This window comes from Aquarana catesbeiana, linkage group LG10 (genome assembly GCF_042186555.1).
Source record: "Aquarana catesbeiana isolate 2022-GZ linkage group LG10, ASM4218655v1, whole genome shotgun sequence".
Classification (NCBI taxonomy): domain Eukaryota; kingdom Metazoa; phylum Chordata; class Amphibia; order Anura; family Ranidae; genus Aquarana; species Aquarana catesbeiana.
Window position 1 is genome coordinate 147,322,996 of NC_133333.1, and position 14,269 is coordinate 147,337,264.

At 42.3% G+C, this 14,269-nt stretch overlaps 1 protein-coding gene across 2 annotated transcripts in view; it reads left to right on the top strand.

Annotated features, from left to right (window-relative positions):
* The window catches only part of GRIN2D (glutamate ionotropic receptor NMDA type subunit 2D), a 1,662,686-nt gene that overhangs the window by 471,924 nt on the left and 1,176,493 nt on the right, over positions 1 to 14,269 (top strand). For both annotated transcript variants that reach the window (XM_073602755.1, XM_073602756.1), the window contains exon 3: positions 13,627 to 13,687. The gene's annotated coding sequence lies outside the window, so the exon portion shown is untranslated. The remainder of the gene's footprint in view (positions 1 to 13,626; positions 13,688 to 14,269) is intronic.

Here is a 14,269-nt window from a genome sequence, read left to right on the forward strand (position 1 = left end):
CACTAATCATCAGTTGTTAAATGTAAGGCCTCATTCACACTTGCGATTAGGATCAACAGCAGATTCCTGTGGCCTGAACTACAGGTGGTTGTAAATAGGGATGAGCTTCGAGTTCGAGTCGAACTCATGTTCAACTCGAACATTGGCTGTTCGCCTGTTCGCCGAACAGCGAACAATTTGGGGTGTTCGCGGCAAATTCGAAAGCTGCAGAACACCCCTTCAGGTCTGGTATGGATATTAAGGGGAACCCTGGCCAAATTTTTTTTTAAAAATGGCGTGGGGTCCCCCTCAAAATCTATACCAGACCCTTCAGGTCTGGTATGGATTTTAAGGGGAACCCCGCGCCAAAATTAAAAAAAAAAAATGGCGTGGGGTCCCCCCAAAAATCCATACCAGACACTTATCAGAGCACGCAACCTGGCAGGCTGCAGGAAAAGAGGGGGGACGAGAGAGCGCCCCCCTCTTGAACTGTACCATGCAACATTCCCTCAACATTGGGAGGGTGCTTTGGGGTAGCCCCCCAAAACACCTTGTCCCCATGTTGATGGGGACAAGGGCTTCATCCCCACAACCCTTGCCCGGTGGTTGTTGGGGTTTGCGGGCAGAGGGCTTATCAGAATCTGGAAGCCCCCTTTAACAAGGGGACCTCCAGATCCCTGCCCTCCCCCCCTGTGTGAAATGGCAAGGGGGTACAAAAGTACCCCTACCATTTCACAAAAAAAGTGTCAAAAATGTTAAAAATGACAAGAGACAGTTTTTGACAATTCCTTTATTTAAATGCTTCTTACTTCTTCTATCATCTATCTTCCTTCGGTTTCTTCCTCCATCTTCTTCTTCTGGTTCTTCTGGTTCTTCCTCTGGTGTTCTCGTTCTGCATCTTCATCCGCGGCGTCTTCTTCCCTTCTTCTCCTGGGGCCGCTCCGCATCCATGATGGCATGGAGGGAGGCTCCCTCTGTGTGATGCTTCTCCTCTTCTGACGGTTCTTAAATAATGGGGAGCGGAGCCACCGATGACCCCGCCCCCCTCTGACACACGGGGACTTCCCTGTGGCATTCCATGTGACGTCAGAGGGGGCGGGGCCACCCATTACGTAACCCCGTCCCCTTCTGATGTCACGGGGAATGCCACAGGGAAGTCCCGTCAAGTCCCAGTGCGTCAGAGGGGGCGGGGTCACCGGGTGGCTCTGCCCCCATTATTTAAGAACTGTCAGAAGAGGAAAAGCGTCACACATCGGGAGCCTCCCTCCATGCCATCATGGATGTGGAGCGGCCTGAGGAGAAGAAGGGAAGAAGACGCCGCGGATGAAGAAGCAGGACGAGGACACCGGAGGAACAACCAGAAGAAATAGAAGAAGAAGATGGAGAAAGAAACCAAAGGAAGATAGAAGAAAGAAGATAGAAGAAAGAAGAAGCATTTAAATAAAGGAATTGTCAAAAACTGTCTCTTGTCATTTTTAACATTTTTGACACTTTTTTTGTGAAATGGTAGGGGTACTTTTGTACCCCCTTACCATTTCACACAGGGGGGAGGGCCGGGATCTGGGGGTCCCCTTGTTAAAGGGGCTTCCAGATTCTGATAAGCCCCCTGCCCGCAGACCCCCACAACCACCGGCCAAGGGTTGTGGGGATGAGGTCCTTGTCCCCATCATCATGGGGACAAGGTGTTTTGGGGGGCTACCCCAAAGCACCCTCCCAATGTTGAGGGCATGTGGCCTGGTACGGTTCAGGAGGGGGGGCCGCTCTCTCATCCCCCCCTCTTTTCCTGCGGCCTGCCAGGTTGCATGCTCGGATAAAGGTCTGGTATAGATTTTTGGGGGGACCCCACGCCATTTTCTTTTTAATTTTGGCGCGGGGTTCCCCTTAATATCCATACCAGACCTGAAGGGCCTTTTGCTGTCAGACTGTTCTAAACATGGGAAACATGCGCCCCTTTACAGGCATACTATAGACACCCCCCAGGTATGAAATTTAAAGAAATATTACATTTTTATTGTTCAACTTTAAGCATTATTAAAATCACTGCTCCCGAAAAAACGGCCGTTTTTTAAAACTTTTTTTTGCATTGATCCATGTCCCCTGGGGCAGGACCCAGGTCCCCAAACAAGTTTTATGACAATAACTTGCATATAAGCCTTTAAAATTAGCACTTTTGATTATTCATGTTCGTGTCATATAGACTTTAACGGTGTTCGCGTGTTCGAACAAATTTTTTTGCCTGTTCGCAAGTTCTGGTGCGAACCGAACAGGGGGGTGTTCGACTCATCCCTAGTTGTGAACAACTGCAGATGGGAAGCCTGTATACAGGTGTAAATGGTGTACACGCATATGGTAAATGGTGATCATACCACACATGTCAGGTATAGTCGCAAGGTTCAAAGCAACAGCAATAATTCTAGTGCCAGACTTCCTGTGTAACCAGTAAAGGCTTTTGAAGCGTCGCCTATGGAGATTCTTAGGTACCGTAGCGTGGCGCCATTCCTCGAGCGTAGACAGTTTTAAAGTGTGCCCTATTAGGTATCTATTTTCTCAGAGTAACATCATCTTTTATATTTTACCAAAAAATTAGGTAATATATTGTGTTCGTGTTTACTAATACTCATAAAAGTGTATTTTTTTTTTCCTGAAAATTTTTGTTTGATAGACTGTTGTGAAAATAGCGTACGACATTAAAAAAAAAAAAATACAACAACTATTTTATTCTCCAGGGTCTCTGCTTTAAATATATATAATGTTTGGAGGTTCTAAGTAATTTTCTAGCAAAAAAATGCTGATTTTTACATGTATGAAAGAAATGCCAGAATTGGTTTGGACTGGAACCAGTAACAGTTGCAGTACTTGTTGGACAACCTGGCTGATTCAATGATTTGTTTCACTTGTTGAATGAAATAGTTCCTTAAGGCTTTATTTATACAATCTGGAAGCCCCCATGTAAATGAGTATGGGGTACATAGTAGCCCTATACATTCACCAAAAAGAAAAAAAGGTGTAGAGAAAAATATGACGGTAGGCAGTTATTGATAATTCCTTTATTTAAAAAACAAAAATAAAAAGCAATGTCCCCTGATGTAGATCCATTGTCATTCACCTCTACTACTGACCCGAAAAAAGAGAAAAAAAAAAAACGATACGCTCCAGCCAACTGCCAACTATCCCATCTGATAGTTCTTAAAGCGGGGGTCCACCTACCTATCGTTTTTTTTTTTTTTTTCAGCATTACATACTCACATATTGTGTGTAATATGTCCGCCTGTGTCAGATTTCGTCAGAAAGAATAACTTATATCATTCACTGCAGGCGGTTTCCATCTTCATTATGGGCATTTGAAGCCCACAAGCATTTATTTCCTGGATGTGGTGAATGCTGTGCTCCCAGCATTCACCGCTCATTCCTGCACATGCTCAGTGGCATCCTGGGAAGCCTGAGACTAGCTCCCAGGAGTCTGGGAGAGGCTAGAAACACGCCTACTCCCACGGGAGGAGAACCAGGAAGTGCAAAGAAGAATAGAAAAATAAAAGGTAATTACGGCGATTTAAATTTTTTTAAATGGCATGTCAGCATCTAGGCAAGGAAGAGAATACATACAGATATTGTTCAAAATTTGGGTGGAACCCCGCTTTAATATCTTCTAGATTGTAAGCTCTAACAAGCAGGGCCCTCTGATTCCTCTTGTATTGAATTGTATTGTAATTGTACTGTCTGCCCATGTTGTAAAGTGATGAGCAAACTGTGGGCGCTGTATAAATCCTGTATAATAATAATAATAACTAAGGAGCAGAGTCACACACTGATGTCATTGGGTGGCCCTGCCTCCGTGTGACATCTACAGCCAGGGGCATGCTGGGCTGATGATGTCACAAGGGGGTCTGGTCACCCGGTGACTTCATCAGGTGACCCCCCCTTAGTTATTTAAGAACTGTCAGACTTGTTAAAGGAGGCTTCCAGATTCTGATGAGCTCTTTTCCCGCAGACCCCCACAACCGCTGACCAGGGTTGTGGGGAAAAGGCCCTTGTCCCTATCAACATGGGGACAAGGTGCTTTGGGGGGCAGAACCCCCCTGCCCAAAACACACCCTCATGTTGAGGGTGTGTGGCTTGGTATGGTTCAGGAGGGGGGAGCGCTAGCTCATCCTCTCCCTTTCCTAAACCCGCTGGGCTGCATGCTCGGATAAGGGTATGGCCTGGTATGGATTGAGGGGGGCTGCGCGCCATTTTTTTTCCTTTTTTTTTTTTTTTTTTTTTTTTTATTGCCAGCAATTCTTCTTTTTTTTTTTTTTTTTACAAAAAAAAGCTGATGACTGATTGCTTTGCTTTCCGGCCTGCCCCTTAACAACTAGCTATTCACAGTTGTTATGGAGGAAAAAAGTGCAAACGCAAAACGCATGTAAAATCGCAACAAAAGCGTAACACTTGCGTTTTTGGTGTGGGTCCATTAAAGTCTATTGCATGCAGATTGCAATCTGCTGCAGGAAAAAAAGTCCCTGCCCTTTTCCAAAAATGCATCAGAGCTAAAAGCGCATAGATTTGAACATGTACTATAGAAAACCATATTTAATAGACTGTAATGTGTTTATGCAAACTGAAAAATGCACTAAAAAATGTATAGGTGTGAACCATCTTGGTTGAACTTGATAGATTTGTGTCTTTTTTTCAACCTGACTAACTATGTAATTATGTAACCTAGTGATATGGTAGATTCATACATTTATTTAGTGTTTGTTTTTAAGTTATTTTTATTGTTAATGTGGGTGTTATTTGTTTGCAATTTTCATTGTCATTTTTTTTTTTTTGCTGTCTGTTTTTTTTATCTGTAATCCAAGTCCTAGATTCTAGAAAGGAGCTTCTGTAACATTCAAGAGCTATTGAAAGCTAATTACATCAAAAAACCTCCTTAATTATATCTTCCAGTTTGCTTCCAATGCATTTTGAATTTTGCATGAAATGATACCTCTCGGTTTTGGTAATCTCTAATCCTAACATGACAAAGACACATGAAAATGCACACCGTATTTAACCTTTCATTGGCTGCAAAGCTGTAAAAGAAATCAGGGCTAGTCCTCTAATTGGTCATTATAACCCCAACCCTATATTTTGTCATATTAAATGTAATCTGTGGTTTCCCCTAATCAAAGTGTTAACAGTTAAAATTTCCCAATTTGAAACTTTCTGTTAAAAAAAAAAATCTAATTTGCATTTATAGACTAATAACTGATGAATCGTGGAAGGACCCATTAGCTTATCTCTTATTGCTCGGCTCTACCATGAGATACTTTACTATAGTATTCAGTATGCATATTTATTTATTTTGCTATATGGTAGAGATATATTCATCCCCATACTACTGCTTTTGCATTATTTTTTTATTTAAAATAACAACTGAATTCAGTAGCTAGCTTTGAAACTCTATGGAAGGGAGGAAATTACTGCCAGTAGGACCTATGTGTGTTAATCATATCTCATGCTTTTCTTTTTCTGTGTCCCAGTATACTGTATAAATCTCCTATTTCATTATCAGCTCTACTTTCAAATTCTCTTGGTTGTCCCCAGAGGCAGAGAATGTTGTTTGGCTTTGTACAGCATCAGAAACGATTCTCCTCTTATGGATAGGTTTACATCTTTCTAAAATACACGTTGGTACCGTCTCTTCGTACCACTTATAACTCAATCCACATCTGGATATGGATGTCCCTTTATAAAGATGTTATTTTTGTACTTTGGAAAGCAAGAAATATATTTTTTATGAGTGCCATTTATATGCACAATCTAGCTCGGATATGGGCCCTAACTACAAAGATGACTATTGTGGGATTAGCAGCTAGGCAACCAAAGACTTTTACTGATAGCGGATCACTGCCATCAAAACTAAAAAAAAAACCAAAAAAAGACCTTTTTCACTTCTTTAGTTATCATAGTAATGTATGTGTAGCACTAACCCCCGAAGGAGCTGCTGATTTATTTGGGCCTGTACTCTGCTTTGTTTCCCCTTTGAATATCTCAGTCCCTCTGACACAGCTGTAGTGTGATAGTGTGCAGTCAAAACGAAATCAAAAGGCTAGTTCACAATACTCAATATAATATATCTGTCTGTAGTTACCTTACCCTCCTCTTGGCTGGTGATGAAGAGTAAAACAACACTCACACGGTTATACTTGAATAAATTCCTTATTTACTGTAATTGTTTTAGAAGGTTTAAACTACAATGGTTGTACTGTCAAACCAACATAGTCTGACAGTCAACTGAACTTTTTATTACAAAGATACAATACAGGTATAAAATGTCTATATGAGTGGTGTAGCAAAGTAAATAGGATAACCGTCAGAGTGAATTTATCTCACTATGAGCACTTTCCTATTTCCTGTGTGCTTAATTACTATACTAAATCAAAAACTAACTTTGATAAAGTGTAGTACAACAATTAGAGAGCTCCCTCATTTAGTATCACACTACCCCAATATAGTAAAGGGACACAAGGCCTTGTGTTTTACTAAGCAGTTCTTCTTTTCTCTTCTTTTCTTCTGATCAAAGTAGACTGAAATGTGAAAGCAAAGTTCCAGTGCAGCTGCACTATAACTAACTTTGTTGCCAGGGACTCAATACTAAATTCTCAATGAGGTGCAGGCCCGAAGCTTGATATTAACTCAGTCTAATCTTCCTGACTTAGAGCTGCTGGGACCCATAGTTCTACAAGCTATCTTGTGCAGATATATGTATGAAAGTGCATCAAGGAGCTTTTGGGCAACAGCCCTCTCACCCCACCAGGACAGTGTTGTCAGAAGCCTCCGTTCTGATGTACAGGGTTCTGTCTCCGGTCCACAGGTTCTCAGTCTATTCGCTGTGGCCACACCGTCATGCTTCACAGATGACCGGGAGTCCTCGGTTACCTCCTTTAAGGGTCTCTGGAACGATAACACTGCTGCTCCAGCACACTGTGATGTAAGGCCTGATCAAAGACTGCTCACAGATGACCGGGAGTCCTCTGTTACCTCCTTCAAGGGTCTCTGGAATGATCACTCTGCTGCTCCAACACACTGTGATCTAAGGCAGGATCGCTGGCTGCTGCTGCACAGGGTAGGCCTTAACTCTGTGGGACACACACCCACAGAGCCCTGCTGGCAGGCCATGCATCCCAGGAACAAGAGCCCTAAGATGGCCACTCCCAGCCCTTTTCCCACAATGCAGTTCTGTTCCCTGAGGCTTGTGGGAGTTACTGAGCATTGTGAGTAGGTCAAGTTAATGTCCAAATGTAAACAAACAGAACACTTCCATGTCAACTTGAATAATAAAAGAAATAAAGATGTAGTCCTTTTATATTTTGGCCGCTAGATGGCGCCAGCTGATAAGATATAGCATAGCATTACATTATACATCAAAAATGTGTCCCGCTTCACACTCCCCCTGCTTGAACTCTTGTGTCCCCAAAGAGATGTAAGATTTTGTTTCTGTAACACATTTTTGATTCTATACGGTTACACAAAACAGACAGGGGAGCTTCTCACCAATTTTCACATGATGGGGAGCTGTCCTGTACATTCACAGCTGACACCTTGGTGTCATGTACAGGTGTGTCAAGGGTTGAGATGGGGTTTCTTCTCACTAAATTTGCATTGAGAAGGTGAGGTTCTCTTGACAACCCTTGAGGGGTGAGAACAACTTCTGTGGAACTCTCATCCAACACATCACAGGTTGGTCTCTTAAGTTTGGAAAGGACTCTTTGTTTCTTCTGATTCTTTGGTTCAGACACAGTAGGCTCACTTGACTTCTCTTTCTGCTCAACCACTTCTGTCTTGGATATTTCTTCATCCATTGTGGGAAAGGTAGAGACTTCCAACCCTTCTTCTGGCAGTGAAGGTAGAGGGTCACTTCTGGGAACAACAGGGGCTAACAGCAGCTTCACCAGGTCCGTGTTGGTCCCAATGATGAGAGAACTTCTTGAGGGCCCTGGCAGCCAGGAACAGACAATGGCCAGTGTCTCAAAATTCTGAGGCTTCCCATCCTTCAACGGATCACATGACAACTTGACCCGCAGACATCCATCACAAGGATACTCTTCCGCTTGAACACCCTGAACCTTTAAGTCTTCCAACTTTTCCAAAGGCAGGTATGACAAGTAACTCTTGTAAAAGTCTCTGGTCATAATGGTAACCTGGGCACCTGTATCAAGGATGGCTCTGGTGTAGATCCCTTCAACCAGAACAGGCACTACAGGCAGAGGGCCTACCAGCTGGGTAGGAGGCCTGTTAGAAACATCTGTAACCACAGATTGGCATACTTGGACTCATGCTCGCTTCAGCTTCTGCCGCTGGGCACACCGCTTTCATCGTCGGTTTAGGGACTGAAAGGCATTTCCCACCAAAACAGTATAAACAGCAGGTGTTCTCCATTGCTCCCTTGCAGACTCATGGAAAATTCCTTTCGAAGGCCCGGATCTTCTCTTCATCCTTGGGTCACTTCGCTGAGGTCTCCTGTCTCCATTCGTGGACTTGGACATATTTGCTGGTAGTGACCTACACCTCCACAGTTTAGACAGATGTCTTGCTTCATGGGCTTCTGGCCAGACAACTCAGTACGTTCTGCCATCAATTTGTCCATCATCTCTGCCATCTGGGACACTTGCATCTTTAAGGTATCTAACTCAGACATGAGATTCGATATTCAATCAACATCTTCTTCATCTTGGACATTTCTCATTGCAGCTGAAGCATCAGCTTCTCCAATTCAGGGTCGCTCCCCCTGCTTTGTTGGATAGGTGGGGACCAGGATACTGTGTCAGCGGTCGCTCCCAGGACCCTGGACTGATGTTCTTCCTCCCGGGCCTCTCCATGGTGTTCAATGGTCACACTCGCCTTTCCGCAGCTGATTTCTTCTTTGCACCACTGAACCAGAGCATCAAGGTCCATACTGGTGCCAAGGGGATGGGCTTGCTTGCAGAGCAACAGGATCCAGGACGAGCCCCCACGTGTAGCACTAACCCCCAAAGGAGCTGCTGATTTATTTGGGCCTGTACTCTACTTTGTTTACCCTTTTTAATATCTCAGTCCCCCTGACACAGCTGTGGTGTGATAGTGTGCAGTCAAAACGAAATCATAAGGCAAGTTCACAATACTCAATATAATATACATGTATGTAGTTACCTTACCCTCCTCTTGGCTGGTGATGAAGAGTAAAACAACACTCAAATGGTTATACTTACTTATTTACTGTAATTGTTTTAGAAGGTTTAAACTACAATGGTTGTTGTACTGTCAAACCAACATAGTCTGACAGTCAACTGAATTTTATATTACAAAGATACAATACAGGTATAAAATGTCTATATGAGTGGTGTAGCAAAGTAAATAGGATAACCGTCAGAGTGCATTTATCTCACTATGAGCACTTTCCTATTTCCTGCGCGCTTTATTACTATACTAAATTGAAAACTAACTTTGATAAAGTGTAGTACAACAATTAGAGAGCTCCCTCATTTAGTATCACACTACCCCAATATAGTAAAAGGACACAAGGCCTTGTGTTTTACTAAGCAGTCCTTCTTTTCTCTTCTTTTATTCTGCTAGCAAAAACAAAGTAGATTTGTAATCCAAGGGGTTAATGACTCCTGATCAAAGTAGACTGAAATATGAAAGCAAAGTTCCAGTGCAGCTGCACTATAACTAACTTTGATGCCAGGGACTCAATACTAAATTCTCAATGAGGTACAGGCCCGAAGCCTGATATTAACTCAGTCTAATCTTCCTGACTTAGAGCTGCTGGGACCCATAGTTCCACAAGCTATCTTGTGCAGACATAGGTATGAAAGTGCATCAAGAAGCTTTTGGGCAACAGCCCTCTCACCCGACCAGGACAGTGTTGTCAGAAGCCTCTGTTCTGATGTACAGGGTTCTGTCTCCAGTCCACAAGTTCTCAGTCTATTTGCTGTGGCCACGCCATCATGCTGTACCACTTCACAGACGACCGGGAGTCCTCGGTTATCTCCTTCAAGGGTCTCTGGAACGATCACACTGCTGCTCCAGCACACTGTGATGTAAGGCCAGATCAAAGACTGCTCACAGACGACTGGTAGTCCTCAGTTATCTTCTTCAAAGGTCTCTGGAAGGATCACTCTGCTGTTTCAACATCGCTGGCTGCTATTCCGCTCCGCACAGGGTAGGCTGTAACTCTGTGGGACACGCACACCCACAGAGCCCTGCTGGCAGGCCATGCATCCCAGGAACAAAAGCCCTAAGATGACCGCTCCCAGCCATTTTATAGAGTTACCACAATGCAGTTCTTTTCCCTGAGGCTTGTGGGAGTTACTGAGCATGGTGGGTAGGTCAAGTTAATGTCCAAATGTAAATAAACAGAACACTTCCATGTCAACTCGAATAATAAAAGAAATAAAGATGTAGTCCTTTTTATAGTTTGGCCGCTAGATGGCGCCAGATGATAAGATATAGCATAACATTACATTATACATCAAAAATGTGTCCCGCTACATATGGTTGTGAGAAAGGTGGTATCTGGCACACCTGAGCCAGCAGGGTTAAAGTGGGCAGCACAAAGCCTAGAGGCTAAGTCCATTTTTGCGAAATGCAGATATGCTCATATTTTTGCAGAAATATGTACATTTTTAATTTCTTTGCAAGTGAACCTTCAAAGCATTGCAACAGTGATCGATGGATGGTGGGTGCAATGCCAGACTCCTCTTCCAGCTTTATACCAAGGTACAGACTTTCAGTTACAGAGCTGGAAGAAGTGTCAATGAACTTTGAGTGCAGTGATTACTGCACTTGTATTCCACAGGACTAACTGCAGTGGTCTTGAAGATGGGACTTGTAGGTCATCCATACACAGATCTCTTTGAATGATTGACTTGTCTGTGCAAACAGGGCCCCCCCTAGCTGCACTGACTTCAAATCTGACAGTTGATGTGTGGAGCGATGAACCCCTACATGCTGTCAGAGGAGGGCCCTATTAGAGGATGTGTGGGAAACATGTAAGATTGTTCTAAAGGTGGACTTAGCCTTTAAAGCTAAAGTCTCTAGCTTTAAATACAGTTCAATAATGTCTTTGGGTATAAAATCCTTGTAACAGCCACAGTGTCCATAGAATCAAAACCAGGAAAGGTGAGTGATAAATAGTATGGCAAGTCATCCAGGAAACCAAGGTTGTAAAATGATCCTCCCATCACAACACCTTGTGCGGTACCACTCCGTGTCTACATGGCATGTGTGTACACGGCTACTCTGCTTGTCTCTCAAGCGTAGAACTCGACCCGGGTATCACCGCTGTCTTTTAATCCAGAGGAGCAGTGAGAGTTACACACGCTAACAGACGTTTATCTGTTACATGCTATTGCTTTTTATTCAGTTTGTAAGTGCAATATGTGGGGGGGGGGGTTATGGACAATAAATCTTTTAAATGGAATTATGCTATGTGATCATTCCTTTCCTTTGGTATCATCATTGATGAGTTGCGGAATCTGCATCAGTGTTTTCAACCTTGAAGCTTAAGAGGTAGTCCGTACCATGATCCGCTGATGGGAGAAGGAGATATGTTATCTTCGTTATAAGAAAGTAAATGTTAGATCCTTTACAGATACAGATAGGTGTCTCCAATCCCTGATAGTATGTAAAATTAGGAGGAAGACTATGCTGCCCCTAAGGAAATGGGATTTTGAGGGAGACAATTAAACCTGTATAATAAGGTAAGCACACAATCATTAAAGCGGGGTTCCACCCAAATTTTGAACATTATCTCTATGCATTCTCTTCCTTGCCTAGATGCTGACATGCTGTGTAAAAAAATTTAAATCGCCGTAATTACTTTTTTTTTTTTTTTTTTCTAATCTTCTTAGCACTTCCTGGTTTTTCTCCCATGGGAGTAGGCGTGTTTCTAGCCTCTCCCAGACCTCCCACAGTCCCCTGGGAGCTAGTCTCAGGCTTCCCAGCATGCATTGTGCAACAGCGTCATCACAACATCTCGGTGAATGCTGGGAGTACAGCATTCACCGCATCCAGGAAATACATGCTTGTGGGCTTCAAATGCCCACAATGAAGATGGAAACCGCCTTCAGTGAATTTTATAAGTTATTCTTTACAACGAAATCGGACACAGGCGGACTTATTACACAGAACATGTAAGTAGATAATCATGAGAAGAAAAGTTTGTGAATGAACTCCAAAAAAAAAAAAGATAGATAGGTGGACCCCCGCTTTAAGATTAATAAAGAATTAGATTTATTGATACAAAAATATAGTATTAATATAAAATCACAGAATCCACATAATACATAGTTGGTAAGTGATGCTTGGATGTATTATTTCATAAGATGCTTGAATATGCAGAAGGCCGACATGTTTCGCAGTTTCCTGATTCTTCAAGGGCGTCGCATGCATCTAAATTACATAAAACAACAGAAAGAAACTTGCTTTATTTAGTACATAATTGATACATATTTCATTGAAACCTTGTGAGTGCTCACCCAATCAGAGATTGCAAATGCTTACGAGGGATGTGTATGGCAAGAGTTCATGGTCAAGACCCGGTTATCAAATTCAGCCAACCAAGACCGTAACCGTGTGGAAGCCAGATCCATAAAGGGCTGGATAGTGGGATGTCGGATCACGCTGTTATCTTCATTAATCTGAAGGCTTGCTTACATTTGAAATTTGGTGACTTTAATATCCTAAGAGAGCGGTGCTGCACGAGGTGTTGTGACAGGAGGATCATTTTACAATCTTGGTTTCCTGGATGACTTGCCATACTATTTATCACTCGCCTTTCTTGGTTTTGATTCTACGGACATTGTGGCTGTTACAAAAAGTTTATACCCAAGGACATTATTGAACTGTATTTAATTTTAGCGCTGCTAATGCAGGTATTTCCTTCGGAGGTTCTAGCATTTTTAGTATAACGTTTATTTGATAGCAGCAGCTAATGGGTCTTTTACCTTTTTGAGTTATCTATGAGTGCTCAGGGAAAGAAGATATGTGTGTTTGTTTACGGTTCACTTTCCTATACCTATAAACTTTAGCTTTACTTTTTTCTGCCTCATTGTAAATCATCCACTCATGATAAGAAAGTGGTTAACATTGTGTTATTGCACAGTGGGACAATACCTTATCCAGCATCATTCAGTCACTTCTTCCCCAGCCTGGCTGTAAGCAGCCTGCCCTTTTTAGTGGATTGGGTGTTAGTCCATCAATGACAATGAAGATTACCAGAACACCTCCCAAAAAACAGCCAAATGTTTGCATCAAACCTAAAATCTCTTGAGAGGTATACTTAGACAGGGAACTATGATGTATGAAAGCTGTTAAACACACTCCCACTGGCCACTACTCGTTCCACAACATACTTTTACTAGGTTGCTCAAGAAGAAACTAGGGAACTAGCCATTTATCAGCTTTAAGGGGAACCTGTGGCCAGACTATGGACATATAAGAATTTACTGTAGTGCTTCTGCAGTACTTTGAAGATGAATTGCTCCAAGGTGCCTGCGGCTACAGAGGTAATTCAGGGTTGATTTAAAGCACATTCAGTGCTAGTTACAAATATGTAAAGCATCTAATGCATATATTCTGTTCATAGGTTACCTTAATATATACAATCTGATATACTGTTTTCCTTTTTTTTTTTTTCCTTTTTAGGCCACCTATGGGAATTTGTGGCTTAATTGAGCAAGAAAACATTATCCAGAGGGGATACAAGGTATGTTACGTCCATTATTAAAAACACAAAATTATTAGTCTTGTTTTGTTTAAAAAGTAGTCCTGAACATAACACAGACAGTATGCTTCCTCCAAAAGTGACTTCTAACAGTAGTTTTTACTAATATAATCACATAAAGCAAAACACAGATCTTTTTCAGAATGGAATTATCATTCAAGCGTGCTTAGAAAAGCAAGATATATACATACAGCCCTGGTTGCGATGATTAATGATTTAATAAACCTCATCATACAATGCCACAGTTCTGTTAAAGTTTGCCTCATCCAATCACAATCATTCAGTCTATTATCAGGAAGGTTGTACAGGGTAATGACTATCAATAAAAAAGGCAACTACTATTAAGGATTAATATCTAGGCAACTGGCCACCAGTGGTAAAGGAGTCTGTTAATAGGTATGCCCTATGGAGTGCTAACTACCATTAGTAAATTGGCGTATGTTTGGAGAAGTTATCTATGAGTTCTAGCCACCAATGGTAAAGGTGGCTATTATTACATGTGCAATAAGCTGCTTACCACCAGTGGCAACAATGTTTAATAATAGAAGTGCTATATGGGTGCTA